The sequence below is a fragment of the Micropterus salmoides genome, unplaced genomic scaffold (genome assembly GCF_014851395.1).
Source record: "Micropterus salmoides isolate LMB-PRFRI ecotype aquatic unplaced genomic scaffold, ASM1485139v1 Ms_hic_scaffold_8, whole genome shotgun sequence".
Classification (NCBI taxonomy): Eukaryota; Metazoa; Chordata; class Actinopteri; order Centrarchiformes; family Centrarchidae; genus Micropterus; species Micropterus salmoides.
Genome location: NW_024044570.1, coordinates 36,614,990 through 36,628,780, shown reverse-complemented (window position 1 = coordinate 36,628,780; position 13,791 = coordinate 36,614,990). Strand labels below are relative to the sequence as shown.

Genomic DNA, 13,791 nt, shown 5'->3' with positions numbered 1-13,791 from the left:
TCATCGGGGGATGCGGTGGTTCACTTGTACTGTGTGATCGGTAGGCTTTATTTCTATCTCTCATTTTATTCACGTCCGTTTGAGTCAGTTTGCCAGCCTGAATACAACCTTGAAATGTATAATGCAACTGCAAAACTGTCTGCTTCTTTCTGAGATCGCTTTTTTCCAACAAATTTGACAATGGCGCCGACAGTTTGTCGGACTTAGCAACTTTACACTGTGCAGCCCAAACCCGACGGTGAGTTCTCGTTGAAAAATGATGATTCGCCATGAAACAGGAAGTTGTTATAACTTTAACAGTATACATGCTCACATCTGCACCAAATTTGACATGTATGATAAGAGTCCCGCCCTGAACACATCCGTATGCCATCATTCACTCACCTGTTGCCAGCAGGTGGCAGCAGGTGGCAGAAATGTTTTATCCTGAGATGGGCAGCTCCTAGCACGTTGGCCACATCAACTTTAAAACTGTCCCAGAAAACCCTTAACGCATGGACAATGCCATGTTGTAAAATTTGTCATGCCATGTCCGTGGTGTGACGGCAAAGTTAATGCTTTGCCATGAAACAGGAAGTTGTTGTAACTTTGGTGTACATGCTCACATTTGTACTAAATTTTACACGTTTAATAAGAGTCCCGCCCTGAACACATGTACAAGCCAATATTCACCCATAGTTATAGCGCCACCTGCTGGCAACAGGAAGTGACTACTTCAATGCTGTGATGAAGCACTTCTTGCAAGTTGACTATATCTACTTCAAAATCCTTAACACATTGATGATGTCATGTTGTAAATCTTGTGAGTCTTACTTCAACGGCATATCTGTGGCGTTGCGACAAAGTTCCATGCTTTGCCGTGAAACAGGAAGTCATCCTATCTTCACTGTACATGCTAAAAAAAAAAGGTTGATAACAGTCCCACCCAGAACACATCTACATGCCAATATTCAGTTACAGTCGTAGCGCCACCTACTGGCAACAGGAAGTTGGGCCCACCCAACACAGCTTGCAGCTTTAATTGTCAAGTGTTTTTCAAGTAAAAATTACATTCTATGGTTCAAGCTTCTCAAAGGTGAGACTACTGCTTTTGGCTATCTTTGGGTTTTCAGTACATTCTGAGGGACAAAAGGAAGTTCCTTCATATCATCATACTGACTGCTATGACATTTTGAATCTGATAAGACCATAGGTGTAATTTACACTGGGGACGCTGGGGACATGTCCCCAACACTTTTTGAAGGCACTTCCTAAAGGTTTTCTGAAAATTAGCTTGCAACAAGAAATGTAAAATAAAAAATAAACATACATGAGAAAGGTTTACTTGTGCAATAGGAAAACATGCTCTGCAATGTAAATAGAAGAAAGAGATCTGTCTTGGTCAAAAAAAGTAAATTAGGCAAAAAAGTGCTACATTAAATAATACTGATTACTGCATTATATTCAATAATTTTTATACTCTGAATTGTCACCTGCCACATGAATTTTGTTTCTCTTCATATTAATAAAGACATTTCCACCATAAATCGGTGCAGAAAATGTCTATAGAATACAAGAAATTAGTTTAATGCTCAAAATCTTCTGGGAGAGGACCCCCATCGAATATTTAATCATTGAATATTTATCTTAAATAACATTGGAGTATCTAGAGTCTTGTTCTCCTGACTCCAATCTCGTGCATTATCACAGCTCGTGTTTCGTCACACCCCTAATCTGAGCTCTTGAATGTCCCCACCACTTTTCAACACAAAGTGACGCCCTTGGATAAGACTCTTATAAGATCAAGTGTATATGTTCAACCCTGATTGTAATTTCTCACATCGTGCCTAAAGGCCTAATTAATAAGAGAAAAATCACACATGCTCACTGGATCCATGATTGTATAAAAGAATGTGTTAAGTGTCACTATGTGTAAAGTGTTTCTCTGAGTGAACCTAGTCAATAACCCACTCACACATGGACAGCGCAGAAATAATTAATACAGCTCTATCTGGATTTTAATATGCAAAATTGGATCTAATGGTTCAAAACAAATTTAAGAGTAATCATTTTTGAATGTGTGAATGTTCTTACAGCCCAGTCTCCGGCTAAAGTGTGTAACAGACGTGCTTGTCCGCTAGACAATACTGTGTAAGTTTTCCTCGCCTGGGTGTGAATACGCATGTTTGAAGGTGTAGTACAAGCAGGGGTGATAATGACGGGAGGAAAGGACAAATATACAGAGCATAAATGTCTGTGTATGGTGGTTTCACACAGGACAATAGTCCAATAGTCAGCGCTCATTGTTTTTAAGGAAGTAGTTATTATAACCCAAACCATGATTTTCCTAAACCTCACCAAGTAGTCTATATTTTGAATGTCTAACCAGATGTTGCATATTTATTATTAACTTGACTGCCAAAGTGTGTAATACACATCAAGTAACATCTGTCATTCATGACCTGATGAATGTAACTCCAAGATGATCTCCCCTTAGCTCAGTTTTTAGTCTCTACCAACTCCCGAGGGGAAAATTACAATCTTTTGCTACTAAATGCTTCACGGAGTTCACCAGCTAACCTCTACCTGTGTCTGTCTGCTGTTTGCTGCTGAGCAGGTCGTGTACAGTGGGCTTTAACAGCCTTTTCACTAAAAACAGCTGCTGTTGGAAACCAGCTGAGGCTAAAAAGCTCAGCAGAGCTGAAAGGGACTGCAGTTGGGTGATGATTTCTCACTATTAACGACTCCACACAGTCACTTGAGCAATTATTAATCATTTCCTGGTTGTATAGTACTTTGGTTTCTTGCATATTGATTGCTAAAATATGATTGCTTTCTTAACTTCAGCATATAGTGTATACCTTGTAGGCAGTGATGTGAGACTTCAATTCTTTAAAGTAAAAGTATCAATACAACAATGTAAAATTACTTTTCTACAAGTAAATTGAACTACTTTATATGCAGTTTGCTCGTTTAGTCCAGTGGTGTGCAACCCAGGGGTTGGGCCCAACCAAAGGGTCACCACATAATTCTGAGGGGTTGTGAAACAGGAAAGGAAAGGAAAACAAAAAAAAAAGAAGAAGAAAGAAGTTCTCATATACACGTGTTTCATTGTAGTAATTTTCTTGGCTTTTCTCTGATCCGTGTTGAAGTTGCTAATGTGACCTCTCTGGGCCTCCAACAGTTATCTAAATGAACCATGTGAGAAGTTATAGGGGAAATATGTCTTTGGTGGAACTTTGGTGATCTACTGTATTTCATGTGCTCATAAGATGTTTTTGGGATGCAAAATCTTAATCTGTAACTAATATATACCCAAGATATACCCAGCGCCGTCGTTAGCCCTGGGCATCCGGGGCTATAGCCCCAGATGTTTTTTGAAAAGCCCCGGATCTCAGAAGGATTTTTAAAAAACAAACAACAAAAGGCTGAAAATTGAACTTTACAGGTTTAACTAACGTTACATGCGCGGGAGTGAGCGAGAGATTATTGTTATTATTTATTCTGCTGCACATTAGCGGAGAATAAGATGATCCAGCTGTAGCTCTGTGTCTGTCCTCTCTGCTCCACCTGAAGCAGAGGCGCTGAAATTAACTTGTGGATTTGTGGTGAGGTTAATCACCTGATCTATGTTTGGTCCCCCTCTTTCCTAATGTAAAGTTTTATTTGGCATTGCCTTCCTGGCTCAGGCGATTTCGGAGCTGGCTCATATAGGAGGCGGTTTACTAAGAGACCAGTCACAAAATGTTGCCGATAGAAATGTTGAGGGAGGAAAATAAAGTTGCTCGATGCCGGTGCAGCTTCTTCTTTTGTGCTGCTGTTACTTCTAGCTGAAGGCAGCAGTGATGTGTCTGCAACACCCTCTCCTGTTACTGCCACAATCATTCTTTGCATTGTGAACATTATTTAGATGTTTCAGGAATAATCAGATTGTTTTGGCAGCCTGGTTTGGTTGGCTACATGTCCATAATAAAAAGCACAGGCAACAAAAATTGGCTGGGCAGCAAAAGTGATACATTAAAGTGATCTTATAAACACCTCCATGGAGATTTAAAAAGGAAAATAATTGTAGAAATAGCTAAATTACAGATAATCAGCTTCTTCACTGCATTTGCAGGAATATTTTATAATATATATATATAATAAGTTGCCTGGTCTGATGCAATAGACAGTCCATTTTTACTCTGATAGCCTATCTTGACCTTTCCTCATGTGAACACATAAGGGCTGTGATCCTGCACAACAAAACATGCAAGAATTAAATCCACACACTACCATGGATCACTTCCACACGGTGCGGCACGCAGATGGACCACAGATTAATTGCAAAGTTTATGATGATTTATCCTGTTTGACCTCTCAAAATATCCTTTATTCTGGAAACGTCAGAGAACCCAGTTAGATTCTGAATGTGCAGAACTTTGAACATGAGCAGAAAACCTGCTGAAACACAGGAGCTATTAAAGTCCAGGAGTTTCTAACTGAATTAAAATGATTTTTTATTGATGACGTAAAAAGGTGCCACATGCACATTTAAATAGTTTACCTCAATCAGTCACGTCTGCGTGTGTGTTGATTCAGCAGTGATGATATTAAAAGTTGATCTACAGGAGAAACATATCTGAAAGCAACCCTGAGAGCTGCTCTGCATTTTAGATTTTAAATTGTTTTATTATACCTTTATTAAACCAGAAAATCTCTTTTTCCAAGAGTGTCCTGGCCAAGGCAGGCAGTAGTACAATTGCACATTTAAGATGGAAATAAATAATCAGTTACAAGGTCATAAAATCTCAAAATGTTCTTAAATAGTCACCACAATTCAGCAACAAGGACGATCAAACGAGTAGAATTGCCAGCCTTCAAGTCATTTAAAAGCAACCAGTGAAAAGGGCTCACCAAGATTCAGCCACCTGTGGGCTACCTGAATTTTGTCTGTCCCTTTACATAAATAATTTCCACAATAAACTGATGCAGAAAAGGCAGAAATTGGTGCAGAAAAACAAGTGTTTAACACGTACCCCCAGACCCCCCTGTTCATACTGTCGCAGTTTTGTTGTTATATTATTATAATTATATAAAACACATCACATTACAATTTAGCAACATCAAAATGAGAGTTAATAGTGTTGTTGTGAGTTTTGTGCCGTATAAGTAGAGGATGTTTACTGTTGCTATACTGCTTTACAGACTTAACTTTGGGGGGGTCAGTTATTATGTGAATATATGAAGTTTTATGGGCTGGGCTAAGCCCCCAATGTTTCAAGATCCTAAAAACGCCCCTGGAAATACCTGTCAAAATATTAGTGGAGTAAAAAATACAATGGAAGTGGGAGTCATTCTTCCAGGACTGGGGCAGGACAGGAGTATTTTTGTGAGAGTAGTATGGGACGGGTGTGAAAACCCACTTCCATGTCCCTAAGCCTCCAAAGTGTACAGTAGCACTGTATGTACTTAAGTACAGTACTGTATTTGAGTAATACCCCAGCGCTGCTTATATTGTGAGTATAATATGGAATTGGGACACAGAAGTGTTTCAGATACTGTCAGATGCAATTAAAGGAATTATTTTGGAGAGCTACATTATTCCCCAGACACAGGGAGGCCATTCATCCTCTTGTCCCAATGATGTACTTACGTTGTGACACAATTTGTCACAGTGTGTGTTTATTATTATTATCTGCTCATCTCCTGTTGACCAAGTTTGAAGGTGACTCTGGAAAGAAACCACACGTTTCTATTGTTGTTCTCCCACGAGTCTCTTTCTCATTCTCACCGTCAGTTTCACCTCCTTCTCCTCATTTGTCTTCCTCTCCTCCCTCTGTTTTTTTGTCATTCACTTTTACTTTTTCTATTTCGGTCCCTCTATGTCTTCCTCTAGTCCAGTTCCACTCTCTGACCTCTCAGCTGAAAAGGACCGCAATCAGTATCAACTGCTCTAATTGTGTGTCACCACACAGGAGCCCTAATTAAAAGAAGAAAATATAGCAGCTTCTGCTCTGATTGAATATGTGCGTCATTGTGTGTGTGTGTGTTTGCTTGTAATCATGTTTTCATAACTTGAACAGATGTTGTGTGGCAACTCTTTACAACACTTCCATTCACCAGTAAAAATGAGAAATGATTTCATCATCTTCATTTCATTTTCCAGTCAGTTAGTTGTTATTATCACCACCTGTAAAGTGTATTTTGTAAAGTACAAATAAAACTGTCTCATCACTGCAAAGTATGCTGCTTATCTACCACCAATATAACAGACCTTTCTGTATTTCTCACCTCCCCACTGATGGTCTGGATCACTCACTGGATCTCTCGCTAGTCTTTTTTTTTTTAAAATAAAGTCACTGAGGTGGGCAGCAGACCAAACCACAAATAATAATTTTATTATTGTAACCTTCATTTAACCGGGAATAGTTAAGCTGAGATAAAAGAGTTCATATTATGCTCATTTTCAGGTTCAAAATCTTAATTAGGGGTTGTAAGAGAACAGGTTTACGTGGTTTCATTTTCAAAAAACACCATATTTTTGTCATACTGCACATTGCTGCAGCTCCTCTTTTCTAAATGATCTTTGTTGGGAGTTGCACAAGCGCATTTCTTAAGGACTAATAGCCGATCAGAAGCAGAGAAGGGCGGGTCCTGAAAAGCCGGGAAACATGGCTTCGGTTCATGTTCCCCTTACCAGCTTGGCAACATGGACTGGAGCAAGAGTTTCAGAGTGGTGAGTTAATAATCTGTAACAAAAGTATCTTTCATCCATAAAGTTTTAACTGAGCTCTGTCTCTACATCACAGGAACAACTTTATGTCCACTGACTGCCTGGAGGGTAGCTAGTGTTTGGTAGGGAGAGGAGAGCTGTGTGCTGCAGCTCACTGTTTTTCCACTGGTGTTTTTGAGGGTGTGTCTGACTAGCCGCTAGGCGAGCATTATTCTGCGTGTTTTCTTGTGATGTCACAAAAAAAGGGAAGAAAAGGCTGAACTACAAACGAGCTGTTTTCAGGCAGTTCAGAGCAGAGTTTTCTGTGGGAGATTGGAACTCCCTTTGGGCTGGAATTCAGGATTTTTCACTTCATTTTTCACAAATCTATTACATGCACAAAAAAGATATATAAAACTCAATAAAGGAGAGGGGAAAAGCCAAAACACATAATATTACCTCTTTAAAACTCTCTTTTTCAAGAGGGTCCTGGCCAAGACAGGCAGCAGCACAATTAACAGTTACATAAAACGTAAGTGAATGGATTTGTAATGAAAAAAAATATAACAGGATATTTTTACCCTGATCATCATAAAATATCAAAAATATTCATCAGTATATTTGTCACAAGTCATCAACATCTGGAATCAAACAGGAGCAGTATGAATCAGTCAAAACATCTACAGCCAGATGTGCCTGCCTCCAAGTCATTTAAAATTAATTTAAATGCATCCTGTGAGACCAGCTCCTGAAGATCCAGGTCATTTTACAAACTGATTCCAAGCAGAGGGAGCAGCACACCTTTTCCCAATTCAGTATGGACTTCAGGGACGGATAGTAAGAATAGGTCCTGGGAGTGAAGACAATATCTTTCCATACTTTTCTGAAGGGTGTAGATCCATAGGTAAGATGGAAGCAGCCTAATAAATAAAAATATGCCAATGGTCAAGTCAAGGCAGAGCGTACAAGGAGCAATAATGTGTAAGGGCGTTTCAATTTTTAAATAAATCTCAAGGCTCCATTGTCGACAGTCGTGTAGGCTGTTCACATACCATGGGTCAGTACACAGTCATAATGGCAGTGACAAAAACCTGTTTTACTGTTTTGGTAAGAGGACTTGTTTGGCCAACTTGACAGATTTTTTTCTTTACCTTAATACCACCTTAAATGTTTAAGAGGCTGGCATCATTCTATATCTTTCTCACTGTCAACAAGTTTAACCAACCTAACACTGATACAGGCCATCTCTCTGTCTGTTCTACCCTGTCTCCTAGAAATGTATAAAGTAAAATTAATTAATAAATAATTAATTAATTTGACCAATTATGCTGTGTACCCTAACCTTAACCAACCTCAGCAAGTGTTTACACATAACGATAAAAAAGTTAAACTGCACTGTTGCTACCATCCAGTTCAATCTTGTATTGCATGATCAGATATTTTGTCAGAAAACAACTGAAATTCCCATTCTCGTTATGTCTGAGCAGCATCATTTACTGCAAAACATTTGCTGTGGCAAATTAGTTGTATATACATATTGTTTCTTGGAGACAGGGTTGGTCTGTGTTGTTCAGTGCGAAGCCCACTGGTTCATACTGAAGTGGTAAATCAATAAAAACACCTCACAAATATTTAGCTTCATTTTTACAAAGGAAATTGTGCATTAACATGCGGTGCTCTTGTTAGTATTTTGGGGCAGCAGCACGGATATGTGTATTGGGTCAAAATGAGCTACAATTGTTGGTTTGGAGCTGCACATGAGAAAGATAAACATAGAACAGACGTCTACTTTAAGATAGAGTAAAAAGTGCATGGACAAAACAATTCATCCGATGTTGTGCATCAGTACAAATGTCAATTTGAACGTCCCCAATGAAATAAATTCTTGCAGAGAGTGATAATTGAATCAACAACAGCGCTTGTGACACGAGGCGCTCTGCAGTGGAGTGACAGTGGAGGGTGTGGGCTCGCTACATACATACACCAGAGGAAGTGGAGTCTGTAACATAATCAAAAAATCTGGTCAAGTATGTTTTTTAGCAGTGTGTACTGACACACACACACACACACACACACACACACACACACACACAGAGTGACATCTCTACACAGGAGGCTTTAATAATGTCATCACTGATAATAATGAGGTGGTTTGGATTCCGGTGGATGTCTCGTCCCTCCACTCACGCTCTTGATGGTTGGCTTTATCTGCCTTGGAGACGGACACTTGTGTTTGTATGTTGTGTTATTGGACCCAGAAGGGGTTACTCTAAATTGAGTCAACCTTATAATCCAACATTTGGAGGCGCAGGGTGACAAAATATGAAAGCCACCTTTTACAAAAGCTATAATTAGGTGTAAAAAAGGATTAAATGGCAGCAAATGAAACATCCCCAGACATTAAGTGATATCAGTCTGTGGGTAGTTGATTATTCCACAGACATTCACACTTAAATGCAGTCACAGTTTTAACAGATGGAGCGTCTGGTCAAAGACATTTTTAGAGGTTGTTTTGGGGCTCAATACAGAACTTAATCGACTTCCGGTTTCCTGAAGTAAGAAAACCTCTTTTAAAATCACACTGAACATCTAACCCTAAAATAAGACCTGACTCGACAGTATGCAATGTTCACTCCATTTGTCTGTTGTAAAAAATGGTATAGTGTCATTGTTTAGGAAGTATTTCTATTTTCTTCTGCCTTTGATGAACACCCACAAGAGACACAAGAGGCCTATGCCCAAAGTTTCAAATTTTTCTGTCCAACAGAGAAACGGTCCTGGAGGAACTCCAGTACCATAGTCACCGGGCAGGTAACTGGGTCCACCGCCGTTCTCTACACCAGGTGGCATTTAAACTTACTAACAGTAGGTTGACACCGTCCTGACGGACCCCCTCCAGAACCCCCGGGGGCGGAGCAACTGGGGGAAGAGCATACAGACGCAGCCTCGTCCACGTCTGCACCATGGCATCCAGCCCTAGCGGGCTGGGGGGGGGGGGAGGAGAACCAGAGCAGACAGTGCGTAGTCTCTCGAGACGCAAGCAAGTCCACGGCTACTGGGCCGAACCTTCGCACAACCACTCCACCACCTGGGGGTGGAGTCTCCATTCCCCGGGCCTCAGCCCATGTCGCGACAGCAGATCTGCTCCCTGAATCTGGGTCCCAGGGATATACATCGCTCTGAGGGACAGCAATCTCTGCTGGGACCATAGGAGGATCTGATGTGCCAGCTTGCACAATGGGCACGAGCGCAGACCCTCCTGGTGATTCAAATAGGCCACCACTGCCGTATTGGCGCCCTGACAAGGACGTGGCAGCCGCGGAGGGCGGGCAGAAAACTCCTCAGAGCTCTGAACACCGCCAACATTTCCAGGCAATTTATGTGCCAAAAGAAATGATGCTCCTGCCAGGAGCCTCTCGCAAAGCGGCCGACCATGACCGCACCCCATCCCGCGAGTGAGGCGTCTGTCGAATAATTGTTCGGCAACATGACGAGGGACAGGAAACAAGATTTCCTCCATACTGACTGGGAACGAAGGCACCTGCTCGTAACCCGTATCAGACGGAGCTGATTTCCCCTCGGGGAGAATCCCTTGGATTTCAACCGCCACTGCAGGGCTCTCATGTGCAGCAGGCCAGAAGGTATTGCACTGGACGCTGATGCCAGGAGACCCAACACCCTCTGAAAGTGTTTGTAAGTTATGGTGCGGCCTAACTGCACTCTGGTCACTGTGGACAAAATGGACCCGACGCGTGCAGGAGACAGGTGGGCCCGCATAGTCGTTGAGTCCCACACCACCCCTAGGAACGTAGTCCTTTGGGAGGGCGTCAGCACGCTCTTCTTCGCGTTGAGCCGCAGCCCCAACCGCTGAAGTTGGGCGAGGACGACATCTCGATGACGAACCGCTAACTCCCGAGACTGAGCCAAGATGAGCCAGTCGTCGATGTAGTTCAGTATGCGGACGCCTTGGAGCCTCATCGGGGCCAGAGCTGCATCCATGCATTTGGTGAGCTCGACCCGCTGCCATGTAGGCCTCGCCCACCAAAGCGGATGTCGTCCGACACGGCTTGGTGTGGAGTGCCAGCGTCTGAAGGAATGAAGTGAGGGTGGGAGAAAGATAGCTCGCGAGCGCTTCCTCCACCCGAGGCATCGTTCCATAGCCGTGCTGCTTAGTTAAAATCTAATGTGTCCGATGTGCCGGTGTGCTTATATACGCCTCCAGTTATGCCGTCACACGCTACCGTTCTAGCAACGCCAATAGGATTGGAGTAGTTTCATTCATGATTTCAGCCCTGCCACGCCCCGAGGCGTTCCCATAGTATCGTCACCGACACAGTTTGAGTTCCCTCGAAGGGGAATTACTGTATCTCTGAACTCTAACACATAATCTGTTCTATGTGATCTCCTTTTGATAACTAATGCGATAAATAATATTGTTTCACTTCCATTCACTGACCCTCCCCTGAAACAGTTTGGAACCTCCCTGGGGAGGCCCGCCTCACACTTTGAAAACCCCTGCTTCAGACCATACTTTCATTGTCCCTTTATTTTTCTCCAGTCCACCTGAGTCACACAGTCGTGGCCAAAAATATGTGCACCTCTGCGTTTCTGTCACGTAAGGAACGACTTCTCCCAGAAAGGTGTAGCAATTACAAGTACTTTGGCATTCTCATGTTTATTTCTTTTGTTTGCATTGGAACAACACAAAAAAAACAGGGAAAAAAGACAAATCTGAGACATTCCACACAGAACTCCAAAAATGGACTGGACAAAATTATTGCCATATTTTCAAAATCTTAATAATTGTATTTCAAGTATGTGATGCTCCTTTATTTTGTAATTAAACTCACCTGTAGAAATTCACAGGTGCTGGCGATATAGAAATTACACTGACTCAACCTTTGTGTCGTGTGTCTGTGTGCCACACTGAGCATGGGCAAAAGAAAGAAGATTAAAGAATTGTCTGAGGATTTGAGAACCAAAATCTTGGAAAGGCTTGGACTATCTCAAGGCTACAAGTCCATCTCCAGAGATCTTAATGTTCCTGTGTCCACTGTGCGCAACACCACTTTGGATAGTGGATAAAGAACCTCGATCAACTTCCAAACTAATTCAGGCTGACCTGCAGGCACAGTGTACAACAGCTCTCACTATCCGTCACCATCTGAATGAAAAGCTGCTGCCACAGAAAAACAAAAAAGCCAGATTGGAGTTTGTCAAAACTTACCTGAGGAAGCCAAAATGTCCTGTGGACAGATGAGACTCAAGTAGAGCTTTTTGGTAAAGCAAATCACTCTTCTGTTTTCAGGAAACAAAATGAGGCAAGAAAAGAACACCTTGCAGTCGAACATGATGGAGGTTCACTGATGTTTTGGGCTTGCTTTGCTGCTTCAGGCACTGGATGTCTTGACTGTGTGCCTCTGTCTGAATTTCCTCCAAACAGGAGTCCTCTGCACTACCAACTAAGCTAATCACACACACAGTAAATGCTGGCATATAAATGGTCAATTAACCTGTTCTGTCCAGGCATCTATGACTTGAAAAAATTAGGCCTGATGCCAGACTTATTTGCCGACCTCTGGTTTCAGACAAAGCACTGGCATGTTCTGAAGTGGCCAGCAATGAGTCCATATCTAAATCCCACAGTGCACCTGTAGAGAGCTCTCAACACAGCAGTTGGTAGAAAGAACCCATCAAATGTCAAAGACCTGCAGTTGGCAAAAGAAGAGTGGTCCAAAATTCCAAGAAAGAGGTGCAAGAAACTTTGTGCTATACAGTACATGCTACCATGCTTCGTTGCCTAAGAGTTTTAATTTAATTTTTTTTAACTTTAAGAATAGAACTAGGAACAATTATGGGCAGAGGCTGGAACACAAATAGCAGTCTTAGTAAAATGTACTTCTCCCTGTTGGTGACAAAGTTAAGACCTCCCATCTTATCAAATCATTCTTCATTGCACTTGTCAGTTTACCATAGGAAAGTAAGGTTGTGAGGTAGAAGATGCAATAATCACTTCTGGAGATCAAAATCATGTCCTGCTCTATTTGAATCTAACCTTTCCATCCAGTTCTGTTCTGTTCTTAACAGAAAGCATAGTGGTTGTAGATGCCAAATAGCCATCTAATTCTCTATACTCATTTGATCTGGCCAGCAGGACTGGGATGGAGGAGGACGGCCTATTCAACAATCCTAATATATAGTAGATTAATTTTTTACTGTTGTTCTTTAGCTTTTTTTAAATCAAGGGTTCAGATTGTAACAGCAAGGCCTGTCATTTACCGCAGTAAACACAAAGACCATGTTTTTATTATTTTTTGGAAAGACTGATTAGAGAAAACCTGAATGAGTTACAGAAGCTAGAGGAACAGTGGGTATACAGGAGGAGACGCAGGACTTCAGCCCTAATAAAAACATCAATAAGCGCCTAACTGAGCTCTTGTTGTCATCTGTCTCACCTGTCTCTTTCTCATTCTCTCCCTCAGAAACCTGTCCAAGAACCCCATGCTGACCACACTGTCCTGGCAGATCTTTGAACATCTGCAGCTCTTCGAACTGTAAGTTCACCACATCATGCCCATATTGTCCTCCCATCACTGGTGCCAGCACAGTCACAGTGTAGTCCTGTGTAGCTACAAGTTCCCCTCCCATTTGGCCTGGGTCAGTGTAGCAACCAAAGGTTGCCCAAATGTCTCTATGATGTCCGCTTTCTATAAAGACAATGCAGGTGGGGGTTTTTTCTGTTGCTATGGTACTAATATCAATAGTATGTGCAGTGTTCCAAAAAGTACAAGACTCCAAACAGATCATACAAATCTGATTTTGGATTGTAAACATCTTTCACTACAATATCTATGGTTTTTGGTGAAATACAATGAGTACATTTGTTACAGTAAGTAAGTCATCCAAACATGACTTAACGCATTTCCGTCAGTCAAGTCATTGATACGCTTAGTCCACGACAAAACAAAAGGACTTGTTTCTAAATAACTCTTTGAAGTGCTCAAGGTAATGTTACAGTTTGTTTCACATTATGCAAAATACAACTGTACATTACCTTTCACAAAAAAATATTTCCATAATTCATCTCCCATAATCAAAAGTGTGATCAATGAAGACAT

At 41.6% G+C, this 13,791-nt stretch overlaps 1 pseudogene; it reads left to right on the top strand.

Moving 5' to 3' along the window:
- The window catches only part of LOC119894384, a 309,889-nt pseudogene that overhangs the window by 83,476 nt on the left and 212,622 nt on the right, over positions 1-13,791 (top strand).